The sequence below is a fragment of the Lissotriton vulgaris genome, chromosome 1_1 (genome assembly GCF_964263255.1).
Source record: "Lissotriton vulgaris chromosome 1_1, aLisVul1.2, whole genome shotgun sequence".
NCBI classification, from domain to species: domain Eukaryota; kingdom Metazoa; phylum Chordata; class Amphibia; order Caudata; family Salamandridae; genus Lissotriton; species Lissotriton vulgaris.
The window spans coordinates 128,163,228-128,179,016 of NC_141685.1; the positions used below are offsets into that span (position 1 = coordinate 128,163,228).

Here is a 15,789-nt window from a genome sequence, read left to right on the forward strand (position 1 = left end):
AGCTCATGGTGGACTCTCGCTCTAGACTGACTGGGAGCGATCCTCTAGAAAGGAGCTAATCTAACTAAGGGCTGAGCCCTGAATGCCAGCCTCCTTGACACGGTCCACGGTACCATGGTCGGCCGTGTCAAAGGCAACCGAGAGATCCAACAGCACCAGGGCCTGAGGAGTACCTCTGTCAGCCCTCTCTCAAGTCCAATACCGCCAGTATTACGGTCTCCATTGAGTGGGCAGGCCGAAAGCCAGCTTGGTGTGAGTCGATATAGTTGGACTGTTCAATAAAATTGGACAGGCACTTCACCACAGGAACAGGAGCAAAGAGATTGGGCGGTAATTCAACAAGATCTGGGGGTCTGCCCCTGATTTCTTTAGAAGGGGAACCACAATTGCATCTTTAAAGGCCTTAGGGACACAACTCTAGAATGGGGACTCATCAGAAGAGAGAGGGCTGGTCCTGGGAGGCCGGTGAAGGCTTCTTTTAGGATGTGTGGTGGGCAGCAGTCCGTAGGGGATACAGATTTTACTTTAGACAAAAAGTCCTGGAACACCTGTGTACAGTAGTTCTCTGCAATCTTCTCTGCTGGTGCACATCGGTAGTGCCGGCTCTTCTTAGTTCATCAGGAACTGAAGTTCAGAGTCTGGGGATGCCACCTGAAAACTAGATTTAAGGGTGTTACAAGGGAGTGACAGGTAGTGTCCAATGGGCCCTTTGCCTGGGGGGTCTACGCCCTCTAACATGCCCACCTTCTGTGAGAGGAGGACACAGTCCTAGCCCTAACTGGATAAGACCCATCATCTTCAAGATGGTGGGCACTGAAAAGTGAACTTGACCTAGCCTCCAGCACCCGAGGGGTATAGTTGGCAGAGGGGGGCACATCTCCTCTTCTATCAAAGGTTTCCCACCTGTCCTGCTGCCAAAAAGGGGGTGAGGACAGGATGGAGACCAGCTCCTTCAAACAGGAGAGGCTGGGGTTGCCTTACAAAGGCGGCAAGACCTTTGAAGCTCCCCACCACGGATGGCTCTTCCTGTGCAGGGGGAGACGTGAACACCTCCACCCAGGAAAGGCATTGTTCTCAGCCTCAGAGTGCGCAGGCACTCTCCCCTGAGGTCAGAACACACTCTGGTGGTAGCAGGCAGGCTCAGGCCAGTCAATGACCACACTAAGGATTGGTAGGTTTCAGGGGACCACGCTAACGGGCCCTATGTGTGTAATTTTTAATAAAAATTTACACTGGAATCGGTGCAAGTTTATTATGTTGAGATGCTTGGGGCCAAACATCACATATTTCAGTGAAGCCATCATGGAGCTGCGAACTCATAATGACGAGTGTCCAGCCTATGTACTTGCTATGGGGAGAGGATGTGGTGCAGCAGCCAGAGCTGCCGACTTGGGCACCCATCAATGACGAGGCAACCTTCGACGAGGCATCTGTCGACGAAGCAGGTAGAGCCTTGAGAGCCATCGACCGTCTCGTCGGCGAGGAGGCATCCAACGACGACTGACCAGAGACAGTACTCTTTTTCATCGACCACGAAGTGAGGGAGGTGGCAGACAAGCGAGGCTTCACCGACACCATGACAAACATCGACGGAGAGGACGCGAATTAAATAATCATTGTAGGTTGAGGAGAAGAGAAGGTGGAAGTCGTCGTTGTAGCAGTGGCGACGGAAGTCTTCGTCGACGAGGAACCCATTTTTTAGGCAAATTTGACTCAGGAAGAGACTTAGAAGCCTGAGACTTAGTGGCAAATCTCGGAGGAGTAGAGGTCATAAGTAGTCCCTTAGAAGGAGCAGGAGCCCTTTTTGAGGAAGAAGTCTGGCCTTCATGAGTAGAGGTGTGGTCTTTCTTGAGCACCTTAGCCTTAGCTCCCAGGACACCCCCGCACCGCACGGCCACCAGCTGCTGTGTGTGCCCCTTCTTCCCGCTGCTGCACTCAGCCTCGCTGAGCCTGCAGCCACGACCCCGCCCCCTGCTGCCCTAGCGGGATCGCATTGTCTACCTTGTGCTTAACTTGTTTTTCCTCCCGTGTAACACTGTTTTTTGTATCCCCCTGAGCTTCTGACTTTGTGCTATTTTCCTCCGTGCTGTTATTTGCCCTTGTGCCCCTGTGATTTTGTACTTTTCCTAGGTGTTGTTGTCTCCCCTTGTGCCCCTGTGCATCCCCGCCCCGCTCCCCGCTTCCCGCCGCCGTGCTCGCGGCCACGCCCCCTTTTCTTCTGTACCCTCCCCACTCCCGCCTCCCAGCTCCTCCCTCCCTCCCACTTGGCCATAAATGGCGACCGTGCGGCGCAGGTGAGTGTGACCTGCTCCCAGGACACCCCTGCACCGCACGACCACCAGCTGCTGTGTGTGCCCCTCCTTCCCGCTGCTGCACTCAGCCTCGCTGAGCCTGCAGCCACGACCCCGCCCCCCGCTGCCCTAGCAGGATCGCATTGTCTACCTTGTGCTAAACTTGTTTTTCCTCCCGTGTAACACTGTTTCTTGTATCCCCCTGAGCTTCTGACTTTGTGCTATTTTCCTCCGTGCTGTTATTTGCCCTTGTGCCCCTGTGATTTTGTACTTTTCCTCCGTGTTGTTGTCTCCCCTTGTGCCCCCCGCCCGCTCCCCGCTTCCCGCCGCCGTGCTGGCGGCCACGCCCCCTTTTCTTCTGTACCCTCCCCGCTCCCGCCTCCCAGCTCCTCCCTCCCTCCCACTTCGCCATAAATGGCGACCGGGCGTACGCGCAGCGGGCGCGCCGATTGTGCGCTGAAGGCGCGCCAAAGGTAAGCCCGTCTGCGCCCGTCCGCGCCTGGACCGCGCCCAGCGCCAGGGCCCCTGTCCCCCGCAGACCCCAGCCCACCCGCCGTGCGTACGACGCCGCCACCCTCAACGCACACAACACCGGCCGAATCCCGGGATGCTACCGAGCCACCCCGAGACGCAACCACGGACCCTTCAGCTGTCACTCCTGCAAGTTCACCTGCATCCGGACCTGCACTACACCAGCACCCACCAAACCGAACACCAGCAGCAACCACCTGAAGTGCATCCTGCTCAACAACCGCTCCGTCCACAGACACGCCATCGAACTCTGGAACCTCCTCGACACCACATCGCCAGACGTTGCCTTCCTCACGGAAACCTGGATGAACGCCTCCTCAGCGCCCGACATCGCCATCGCCATCCCGGAGGGCTACAAGATCACCCGGAGAGACCGCGCCAACCAGACGGGAGGAGGTATCGCCATCATCCACAGGAACACCATCCGCATCACGACCAACACCGACGACACCCTGACAACCGCCGAACACCTGCACTTCCAGATCCACACCGACCCCAAGACCACCCTCAGAGGCACCCTCATCTACAGACCCCCGGGACCATGCACACAATTCAGCGAAGACATAGCTGACTTCATCAGCCCGCACGCCCTCCCCTCCGCTGACTACATCCTCCTCGGGGACCTCAACTTCCACCTGGAGAACAACAACGACCGCAACACCACCACCCTGCTCGACAACCTCGACAACCTCGGACTCAAGCAGCTGGTGACCACCCCCACCCACTACGCCGGACACACACTCGACGCCGTCTTCTCATCCAGCAAGGATATCGCCATCAGCCACGCCACCGGACTCCACTGGACGGACCACAGCTGCGAGCACTTCAGCTTCAGAAGAACCACGATCCACCACCACCAGCAACAGGTTGCACGAAGAAGCTGGAACAAGATCACGGCCGACCAACTCGCCGCATCCCTGAGCCAGCATCCTCCCGCCAGCTCAGCGAACCCCAGCCAGGCCGCCGACAACCTAACGAAGTGGATCAGCATCTGCGCAGACGACCTCGCCCCACTGAGGACTCCGCCCAGCAGACCCGGCAGCAAGAAGGCCCCATGGTTCACCGACGAACTCAAGAGCTCCAAGAAGATCTGCCGAGCCCTCGAGAGAGCCTGGAGAAGAGACCCAACGCCGGACAACATGACCACCCTCAAGCTCGCCACCCGAAAGCACCATCAACTGATCCACGCCACCAAGAAAACAGCATTCAAGGAGCGGCTGGACAACAACGCACACAACAGCAAGGAACTCTTCAACATCGTGAAAGAGCTCTCCAACCCCAACGCCGGAAACAACGACATCACACCATCGTAGGACCTCTGCAACTCCCTCGCCTCCTACTTCCACAACAAGATCGCTGACATACACAACAGCTTCAGCACACAAACAACGCTCCCCACGACCGCACCAACGCCCCCCACCACCACCCTCAGCGCCTGGACCCCGATCAGCACCGAAGACACCATCCGCACGATGAACTCCATCCACTCCGTATCCCCCACCGACCCCTGCCCTCACCACGTCTTCAACAAGGCCGACGCCGTCATCGCACCCCACCTGCGGGACATCATCAACACCTCCTTCGACACCACCACCTTCCCTGAGAGCTGGAAGCACGCCGAACTCAGCGCTCTACTAAAGAAACCAACAGCGGACCCCACCGAACTCAAAAACTACCGCCCAATCTCGCTCCTCCCGTTTCCAGCCAAAGTCATCGAGAAGACCGTCAACAAGCAACTGTCCGCCTTCCTCGAGACAAATGGATCCCTCGACCCCTCACAGTCGGGCTTCAGCGCCAACCACAGCACCGAGACCGCCCTCATCGCTGCCACCGATGACATCCGAGCCCTGCTCGACAACGGAGAAACAGCGGCCCTCATCCTCCTAGACCTCTCCGCAGCATTCAACACTGTCTGCCACCGCACCCTAGTGCAGCGCCTCAGCAACGTCGGAATCCAGGAGAAGGCACTAGAATGGATCATCTCCTTCCTCGCCGGAAGGACACAGAGAGTCCGCCTACCCCCGTTCAGGTCAGAGGCCACCGAAGTCATCTGCGGCGTTCCTCAGGGCTCCTCGCTCAGCCCCACCCTCTTCAATATCTACATGAGCCCCCGTGCGGCCATCGCACGCCAACACAACCTCAACATCATCTCCTACGCCGACGACACACAGCTGATCATCTCCCTCACCAACGACCCCACCACCGCCACAACCAACCTTCACGAAGGGATGCAAGACGTAGCCGAGTGGCCCGAGATACCTCAACAACCGCATCAACTTCTACACTCCCACACGCCAGCTCCGATCGACCAGCCACGCCCTGGCCGCCGTCCCCCGCATCCGAAGAGCCACAACAGGAGGAAGGTCCTTCTCCTACCTGGCCGCCAAGACCTGGAACTCCCTCCCGACCCCCCTCCGCCTGACCCAAGACCACCTCGCCTTCAGGAAGCTGCTCAAGACCTGGCTGTTCGAGCAGTAGCGGACCACCCCTCCCCAAGCGCCTTGAGACCCTCCGGGTGAGTAGTGCGCGATATAAATGTCTTTGATTAATTGATTGATTAGCAGATACCAAACCCCCACTCACTAGCCCCTTCTTAGAGATGACAGTCCTGAGAGAGGAATCACTCTCAACATCTGATAAGGGATTATCCGTGGTCTTGAGTTTCTGTAACCACAGAAGTAGACTTCCCTCTCTGTCTCTTAAAGTCTTTTGAAGAAAAGTCCAGCAGATTTTACAATCTCTCACCTGATGTTCAGGGTGGAGGCAGTAGATACATTTTTTGTGGGGGTCTTTGGAATAAAGCCGGAGTTTCCCACAAGACTCACAGTGTCTGATGAGTGACCTCTTTCTAGTAGACAAAGCAGTGAAGACGGGTTTCTGAAGAGAAAAGGTAGAGGGACTGAGCAGCGCTCAGGGAGACTCCCTTCACACGACGTGCGGTAGAACATCTGAGAGCCTGAGCCTCTGAGGAGAAGGTTCCAGAGGGTGCGGTCGCCTGATTGGCTGGAGTTTGTACCATATCTAAGGACTTGGACAAGTTAGTAAAGTGACACGTTTTTTTCCTATTAACGTCCATGTTACAATACTTCCTATTGCTCTTTTAGCTGTGCTTTAGCTATGCTGTTGCTATACTGCTATTCTATGTACCGTGGGGATCTCACTTCGATGACGGGGAATGATTCAAGCATGTGAATCTATGAAAGTTACCCCATTACTGGAGAGCAACAGTTTTTCCACTACTGAAGCTCTTACCCAAGTTTGCTTTAGCCTTTGTCGTCTCTCACATTGACTACACTAACTCTTTACTTTGGCATTCCGGCATATCAATCGAAAAGACTGCAACTAGTGCCAAACCAGGCTGCTAGAGTAATATATCGCCAGGCAAGAATGCAGTATGTCACCCCTCTTATGAAAAAGTTACATTGGCTTCTGGTAGTCGAACGCAGTGCATTTGGGATGCCTCCTCTTTAAAGCGCTCCATGGCAACTGCCCATTGTCTGTATCTACTCGGGTCCAGAAATATATCCACTTTCAGGATCTTAGGTCTTCCCATTTGAATCCCCTAGCTACTCCGTCCTTTAAACGCTAGAAATCGCGGGGAATAAGATTTACGGTCCTGGCCCCTCAATTTTGGAATTCTCTCCCTCGGGACATTAGATCGATGATATCATATCCTCAATTTTGGAAACTATTAAAGACCTGGTTTTTTCGCCAGGCTTATGAATGAAATACTTAGCGGCAGGACTCCCTTGTCCGCAGCACCATGAAACCTTGTGGTGTGCGCACGCTTTATATGTCTTTATTAGACAGCTCACAGTCCAGTTCACTATTTGTGGCATTCTTTTGGAAGTCAGTCTGTGAGGGGTGCCACAATGGTGCCATAATCCCTCACAAACCTCCTACAGTACCAGGGAAGCCAAGGAAGGCTCTCACTTGAGTCTGGGTAGTTGGAGCCACCCAGTCCAGAATCGTCTAGATCTTGGGGTGTAAGGGTTGAACCTGGCCTCCACTAACAAGGTGACCCAAGTATGCAACCTTTCCCTGCCCTATCTGACACTTGAATGCCTTGATAATGAGGCCTGCACTTCTCAGAGCCCACAGTACTTTCCTAAGGTGGTTCAGGTGATCCTGCAGGTGGAGCTAAAGTCAGCAATAGTGTGTAGAAATGCTGCATTCAAGGATTCCAACCCAGCAAGGGCTTAGTTCACCAACCTTTGAAAAGTGGCAGATGCATTTTTCAAACCAAAGGGCATTACAGTGAACTGATAATACCCATCTGGGGTTGAAAATGCAGATATTTATTTTGCTCCTGGAGTCGTCAGACCTATATGCCAGTACTCTGATGTGAGATCAAACATACTCAGATACTTGGCTGCTCCCAACCTGTCAATAAGTTAATCTGCCCATGGAATTTGGCATGCATCAGTTTTGATCACAGCATTCACGCCCCAATAGTCCACACAAAACCTCATTTCTTTCTTACCATCCTGGCTATGAGGCTTGGGGATTAAGACAACTGGGCAGGTCCAGGGGCTCTCAGAAGGCGTTAGAACTCCCAATTCCAGCATCATGCTTATTTCAGCTTTGATGCTCTCTTTCACATGTTCGGTCGGCCTGTATGTTTTATTCTCGAAAGGTAGCCTTTCATCAGCGTCTACAGCATGGATACACCAGCTAGTCTGGCGACAGGTCAAAAAGAAGAGCTCAGCAAACTGATTTAGGACTTGCCTGCAATCAGTCTCCTGATGGGCAGGTAGGGTGTCTGACAAGACCACACCTTCCACTGACCCATCTTTTGATTGCTGGACAGGTCAGGGGCAGGTTCACTCTTTGCTTCCCGATCCTCATCTGTAACCATGAGCATGGTCACATCTGCCATGTCATAGTAGGGTGTAAGGCGGTTAAGATGGACGACCCTCTTATGGTTCCTGTCTGAGCCAGGGTCTACCAGGTAGGTGACCACCAGTTTTCTTTCTAGGATAGGGTAGGGTCCACTCCACTTACCTTGCAGAGCCCTAGGAGTCACAGGCCCCAAAACCCACACCATCTGCCCTGGCTGGAACTCAACCATAGCAGCCTTTTGGCATTACCAGAGCTTCTGGAGCTAGGCTGGCCTCGACGTTTTTGCTTGCTATTTCCACGTACTCATACATCCTGGAGCAAAAGCCAAACACATAGTCCACTATATCTGCTATGGTTCAACAAGAGGTTTCTCCAATCCCTCTTTCACAAGGCACAGTGGTACCGACAGGAAACCCAAACAGAAGTTAAGATAAGGAGGACCCTACTCCTTTCTGTGGCCCTTCCCAATAGGCAAAAAGCAAGCAGGGAAGTAAGATATCCCTTCTTCTTTTGAGTTTTTCAGGAAGTCCACCGATCATGCCCTTCATTGTCTTGTTAAATCTTTCAACAAGGCCATTACACATAGCAGAGTGGCTTTGGCCACACTGACCAGGACGTATGCAGCGGGGGATTTGGACCCCTAATATTATGCCGTTCATTTTCAACACGCAGCTCGATGGCTCAACACAGTCCCTAGTTGGGAAATTCGGCTCTCGGCGGGAATGGTGGATGCTGGTTGTCTTCCGGAGCTGTTAATGGAAGAATCGGGAACACCAAGAGATAATCCATATATTGTGCGACAAACGGCCAGAGTATGGCATTGGTTTGTAGTGAGAGTACTTAAGCGCGCACCATTCCATAGGGAGCTCCTAATCTAGATATTAAAACCAATCAGGCAGATGGCACTCAGTATGTCCTTCAAGGCATGGAGTGAGGGGGATGCGAGCAATAAGGTGAATTGCACCCAGATGAGACTTGTCCCCTTTAAACATGCCCGCAAAGAGTTTGGTCTAAGCCAGGGGCAATTTTTACAACATGCGTGCTTGGCAGACACAACCAAGCACAACTGGCCATGCTGTCCGACAGCTCTGCGCATACTCCAACCCTTGAGATACTGCTAACCTATGGTGCGTGTAGACACCTAATTATGCATCTTTACAGAACAATGCGATCAGATACAGTAGGCACTACACACGGGCCCGAGAGGCCTGGGATTTAGACTTTGACATTCCAATGGAAGATCAAGACTGGCAGCAGGCCTGTGAACTAATACGCATGGTTTCTAGTAATGCCCATTTTCGACTGATACATTATAATTTTCTGCGAAGAATCTACTAAACGGCGCAAGACCTTCATCGAATGGTCGGGTCTTGGCCAGATATATGCTTGCGCTGCAACATTGTGGGGGCTGATTTCGTACATTAACCATGGTCCTGCGATGCAATACACTCCTTCTAGCAACAAGCTGTCGAAGAAATGGTGCATGCCACAAAACTAAGTATTGAGCTGACACCCAAATACTGTTTATTAGGCCTGTTTAGATGTCAGAAGGGCGCAAGATAACCTATACATTTTGTCAGTCGCCTATGGTACTGGCATGACGTAGAATTGCAATCACATGACTGCCCCAGCATGCCCCAGCGATTGTGCTCTGGCATCGAGATGAACTTCTTCTCATGCTGAACGCTTTGATGCTGCCTCTCTTGTCATCGAGCCTGATGATCGGGTAGAGTTCTCTTGGACCAAAACGACTTACAAGGGTCGCAGTCTTCCTTCTTGTGCTCCGGAGAGAGGAACAAGTTACAAACTTGATGTACGTCGGTGGAGGGTACCTGGTGTGGCACTCAGGACAGAAATAGAATGGAGTCCGTTCCATTTGCAGATGGCTGGCCCTACGCAGCAAAGCCCGACGGTTGCCCACAAGGTTTTCTATCAAAAATGGAGAGTTTTCCAAACTATTTGAAACGAGGAGAACAGGGAAATGTGTACTGAAACAATACAGTTGAGGGTAGAGTGGACTGCGCACTGAGGGGAACCCGAAGAGCGGTTTCAGAGTGCAGCAATATGCACCCGAACCCGTTTGGGGTAAAAAACAATCTAACAATGGAGTCAATGCCCATGTGCACTATCACCGAAAGATGGTCACCTTACCTCGTGACTGGAAAGACTTCTTCAAAGATAAACAACTTGCAAACATCCGGACCCAACACAAGATGGCAGGAGTATGCAAAGCATTGCATCTACAGCATACATGCCTAGAACAGAGGATTAATGGCCCCAAATCCCTGCTGTGGTATCGTCATGTTGTGGCTGAGTGTGCCATGTGATGTGGCAGGCTATAGTGCTTGGTGTGATTTGGTCATTTTTGACAAGGTGGAGTACTGAAGGCTTAGGCGTTTTTTATTTTCTTTGTTTTTGGGATCGTGTGATATAGTGCGGTACCTACTGTATGATGTAAGTAAATAATTGCTATTATACAGTAAGGATGTGGGGTGAGTGTATTTAGGTCTGAAGACATGCTGATTATATGCAGAATAACAGGTCCGGGAAGCCACTGCTGACTAGAGCTGGTTAGCAGCTGCACAGGCCTTGGGCATTGATCCTATTGAGGATAATATGTGACGGGCCGATGGTGACTGGAGCTGGCTAGCAACAACGCTGGCCTCTGTTATCCATTACAAGCAGGGTAACAATACATGTCAATATTCACTGGAACTGGTTGGCAGTAAAGTTAACCTCTGGTTTTGAATATTAGCAGGAATTAAGGTACAGGGGTCACTACTGACTGGAGTTACTTAGCAGGATAATAGGTCTCAGGGAGCCAATATTGACTGAAGCTGGTTAGCAACAAAGCTGGCCTCTGGTATTCATGACAAGCAGGCTAACAATGCATGTCAATATTGACTGGAACTGGTTGGCAGTAGAGTTGACCTCTGGTTTTGTAGATTAGCAGGATGTAAGGTACAGGGGTCACTACTGACTGGAGTTACTTAGCAGGATACTAGGTCTCAGGGAGCCAATACTGACTGAAGCTGGTTAGTATGATCACTAGTCCCAAGGTGCTACTAATGACTCAAGTTGGCTAGGATGATAACAGGTCCCAGGGACCAGTACTAACAGGAGCTGGCTAGTAGGCTTACATACAGGTCCAAGGGGCCACTACTGACTGGAGCTGGCTAAAAGAATAACAGGCCCAAGGGTGGTGGGGTGCGAGTGGCACCAGTGACCGGAGTTGGCTAGAAGCATTGATGACCTTTGGTATTGATTAAATGCAGGATTCCAGGTCACAGGTGGCACTGCTGAATACAGCTGGATGGCAGCAGTGGTGGCCTCTTGAAAGAAGGAATTGAGAAAGCATAACTGGATATACTGGTTTCTTTAACACCGATAATTGGTTACACATGAATGCCGCACGTGCATTAATATATTACATTACCAAATTACAATGTTCTTATATTAATTTGATGCGACTGTTCGCCTTCATATGCCTGCAAAGTTACATGATTCTATTAGGCCCAGAACCGTTTTATTTAGTGATGTCCATCTCCACACTTTCCTGCACCTTGTCGTAAATTGAATATTGACAAACAGAAGTGTTATTTCCAGAAACAGTGAATTCTGCAGCTTGTCTGTGTATTTTTTATCTGCACCTCACGGGCTCCTCACATTCCTCTCGAGAGAAGATCTTGCCTCCTACTCATTAGTATTGTTTAAGTAACTGTTTGTATCACGTGTTCATGTTTCATTGACTTGTATTAGGTGAAGTGTATAAAAATACATTGTGTAGCATTAGCATTATATACTCCAACTTGCTTTAGGGTGGATGCTCTTGTCCATTGCAAAGACAATTGTCACTTGTTAGTTTGCTTGGCCTTTTGCTATTTTTGCATTAAATGTATGATAGATGTGTTGGCCTCCAGGTGTGTTGTGTTTTATTTTACATATCATAAGAGATGACGAGGAATATGACAGTCCAGTATACACATTCTTTGTATAAATCAACCCACAGTATACTGTTCTGGAGGTTCAGTCCCACAGACATTATCTCTAACTGAACACTCTAGGAAGCATGTGCTTTTCAAACCAGTTGCCCCCTGATGCGGCGTCCAAGTTATTGAATAAATCAGTTTGTCCTGAATTTTAGGAGGGTTACCGTATCTAGTGCACTCTGTTAGAGAGTGCTCACCTGTGGTAGTAAGATGTTACTAGGCACCTTATCACCTATGCATGGTGCAGGGCTTTGAGTTACAGAGCTCCTCACGCTGTGGAGAAGATTAGGTCCCATTTACCCATTTTCCCATATTTGGTCCTGATGAAATGCCAACAGATTGCTCCATGACTACACAAGGCATGAACAAAGTTGACCTGAAGTATAGACCCCAGCTTACCCGCAGGTCCATAGGTGATCAACACTTTCACACAGTGATAGGCGCCCTTAGTTCCTCAATTTCTCTGCCACTGTTTTTAATCTCAACACGGACCAGGAAGATCACATTAAGTATATTGCGGCAACTGGTCGATAGTTGATCTTATATTCAGACTTCACCAATCTCACATCTTATGACACAACATCCTCTGTCCTACTATGCTCATCCAACTTACTTATTAAAAGATCTCCGACAGAGTGCCTTCTAGTGGTGCCTACCAGGCATTGTAGCACCGGCCTGGTGAGGAGTATAGCCCAATGATGAAACATGTCACCTTCAGGTGAGTAAACACAACTTGTCTTAAAAGCACATGCTTTCTAGGGTGTCTGCATTCAGTTACAGAAAATGTCTCTGGGACGAACCTCTGGAACAGTATACTGTGATTTGACTGTTTTATTTTTACAAATATACATAGCAGATATTGGCCCTTCCTTGTTTCACAAAAATGATCGGATTCCTGCCTCAGAGCGCACTTCTTACAGACGAGTATGGGGTTATCATGTTGCTGCTACAAGCTCCTTACCTGTGCGAGTTATCGGGAACGATGCAGGGGGCAGACCCAAACCAGCCACAAGTGGAGATCAATGACAAATACTGAAGAATTAACTGAGCTTCCAAGCTGGTGACCATTACTTAATTGACCCTGAAAATAAAAGACACGTTTTTAGTATTCTGGTGACTCATGACCATAAAAAACAAAGGTTATAAATTCAATATTGTGTCAAATACTTAAACAAGCATTTGCAATGCAATAGGTCTCGCATTAGGAAAGTTTGAGCTATTGGTATTGTAAATGACAATTTTTTTATTTATGTGTTGGTTTTGAAAATAGCAAAATTAATAGCTTTGTCATTTACAATGCCAATAGTTATAACTTTCGCAAATGTGACACCGATAGCATTTGTAATGCAATATGTGTTGTATTTACGAGACTAGTAATAAAAACAAGTCCCTATTTTTCCAAAAATGAAAAGGAATGCAAAATGCGACCACTCATAACTCACAGACCCATTAATGCCATAACCACATTTCTAATAAAACACAAAAATAGAAAAATAAGATCAAAACAATTTTGAGAAAATATTAAGAAAATTGTACAATTTATTCGATATAAAACAATACTTTTGTACACAAATACAGTGCCATTTAATACAATTAAAAACGTGTCAATTCACATGAAGAATAATAAAATACAGGTTGTCATTATTCTTCATGTGAATTGACACATTTTTAATTGTATTAAATGGCACGGTATTTGTGTACAAAACACGTCCACCACTACCACGCCCACCACCACCACACCTACCACCACCACGTCCACTACCACCATGTCCACCACATCCACCGCCACCATGTCCATCACCACGTCCATAACCACCACATCCATCACCATGCCTGAGTTAAACTTAGTCCGGCAGATAGAGCATGACATCTTCCACCCTATCAAGCTTGTTGGCGCTAGAATCATCTCACAATGGGCTCTACCCGAGTATCTAAATGAGAGTAATAATGCTCTATCATATGTGATGAGCTTACCGTTTTCTGGGACGAATCCGGCATGGTTCCTCGCCCTCGACCGTGTCCGTAAACAGGCGGGCTAGCCTTAGGGGCGCCAGCAGCGTGCCGCTGCGCGTCCATGCTGTGGGCACCATAAGTAGGCTTATGCTTAACTACTAGAGCGCTGACCTGTCCCTCGCTCCCCACGAGGGCGAGTCCTCCAGCTGTGGTCACTGGTCCTGCCCAGCCCAGCTCCCGTTCTACTGTTCGACGTAAGTCAGGCTTACCCACAGTGAGTAAGCATTCAATGCAATTTCATTTTAAAAAACATTTGTTTCAAAAAGCTTTAAATTTAAAATGCGATTGTCTTAGAAGCATCCAGAGTAATTTTAAAAGCGATACATTCAATCATTCAAAATACTCTGGCTTAAAGAGACTGTGCAAACAAGCAAGTTCTCAGTTAGTACTCTCTGGTACCGTGTGTCTGACCTGTGTTAGTTTCTCTGATTCTTCCTGTTTCTCTTGTTAAGCCATGGCAGCTTCTTGAGCTGTGCAGGGTGTGAGCATCTGGAAGGGCAGCCCCAGCCCTCCAGGTCTTTACATGCGGGCCCCTCGGCAGCAGCAGCACTGGGCTGCTGTTTACTTGACTCAGAACTAACATGAAAAAGTAACGTACATATACAGAAAACACTTATTTAAAGGTTAATTGCAGTTAGAACAAGCATTTACAATGCAATAGGTCTCGCAGCATTAAAGTTAGAGTTACTGGCATTGTAAATGACAATGCTTTGCATTCATTTTTTTTTTTAATTTGCAATTAGTATATAAACATTTTTTGTGAATGGTTAGCTGTTGCTTATGCTAAGCAAAGTTGGCAGTAATATAGAGTGCTAGTCTTGCTTGTTATAAGCGTGCTGATTTAAAGCGCTCTGATACCTGCACTGACGGCAGGTGGTGTGTGTTCCTGGTGGAAGCGTGCACTGATGGCTGGTGGTGTGTGTGTGCCTGGTGGAAGTGTGCACTGACGGCTGGTGGTGTGTGTGTGCCTAGTGAAAGCGTGCACCGACGGCTGGTGGTGTGTGTGTGCCTGGTGAAAACGTGCACCGACGGCTGGTGGTGTGTGTGTGTGCCTGGTGAAAGCGTGCTCTGACAGCTGGTGGTGTGTGTGAGCCTGGTGAAAGCGTGCCTGGAGGAGCAGTGGTGACGCGGGGCTCCTATGCCCGAGGGAGAGCCCCGCGTAGGCTGCAGATGTCCGAAGTGCCGGTAAGTGGGCCTTACTTGTAGGGGCGGGGGGGGCGGCGGCAGGGGGGGTGTCGGTAAGCTTGTGTATGTGTGCGCGCGTGTGTGTATGTGTGCGACGGTGGGGGGGTGTTTCTATATGTGTACATGCGTGTATGTGCGCTCATGTGTGTGTCTCTGTGTGCGACGGGGGGAGGGGGTGGGGGGTGTCTCTGTATGTGTGCGTGCGTGTAGGTGTGCTCGTGTGTGTGTCTCTGTGTGCGACAGGGGGGGTAGGGTGTCTCTGTATGTGTGCGAGCGTGTATGTGCGCTTGTGTGTGTGTGCCTCTGTGTGTGCGCATGCGTGTGTGGTGGAGCTTTCCAGGAGACAGGAGCTGGCCACAGCGAGCGCGTTCTTGTGCGCGTGGCCCGCTCAAATCGCCTTCCGGCAGAGGAGATGCACGCGGCCAGGTCCTGTCTCCTGGAAAGCTGCGTCGCTAACAATAGGTCTCAGGCGAGACAGCGCTTCGCTCTGTTAACGCCACGAGACATAAAAAGGAGGTAACTAGGCCCTTAACTTTAGGAACACCTTCATTCTTAAAGGCAGCCACTAGATATACATGCTTTGTTTCCCCTACCCAGAGTTAACACCCCCGCTGGCATCAGTACGGCCCTCGGTCCCACCATAGACCAAACTTTGCGGGCCCCAGGAAAATGTTTGTGAGTACCTGTGACCTAGATCAACAAAAGATGGAAGTAGTTAGACAGGAGGATGAAACAGAAGCTTGCATCTCTGAAAGGCACAAACAGGAACCAATGAAAACAAGCATTGGTAAAGCCAATAGGTTGCGCCGTTGGGACCTTATAAGTGTTTAGCCATGCAACAGTTGATGTTGTTGCCCAAAGGATATTGTGCTGGATAACTAAACACGTATAAGGTCCCAGAGGCGAGACCTACTGGCTATGCCCATGCTTGTTTACCT

The 15,789-nt window shown here is 50.0% G+C and overlaps 1 protein-coding gene across 1 annotated transcript in view; it reads right to left on the bottom strand.

Moving 5' to 3' along the window:
* LOC147737752 (uncharacterized) overlaps positions 1-15,789 on the bottom strand; it is a 149,381-nt gene that overhangs the window by 44,592 nt on the left and 89,000 nt on the right. The window contains exon 2 of the mRNA XM_086943567.1: positions 12,615-12,734. The gene's annotated coding sequence lies outside the window, so the exon portion shown is untranslated. The remainder of the gene's footprint in view (positions 1-12,614; positions 12,735-15,789) is intronic.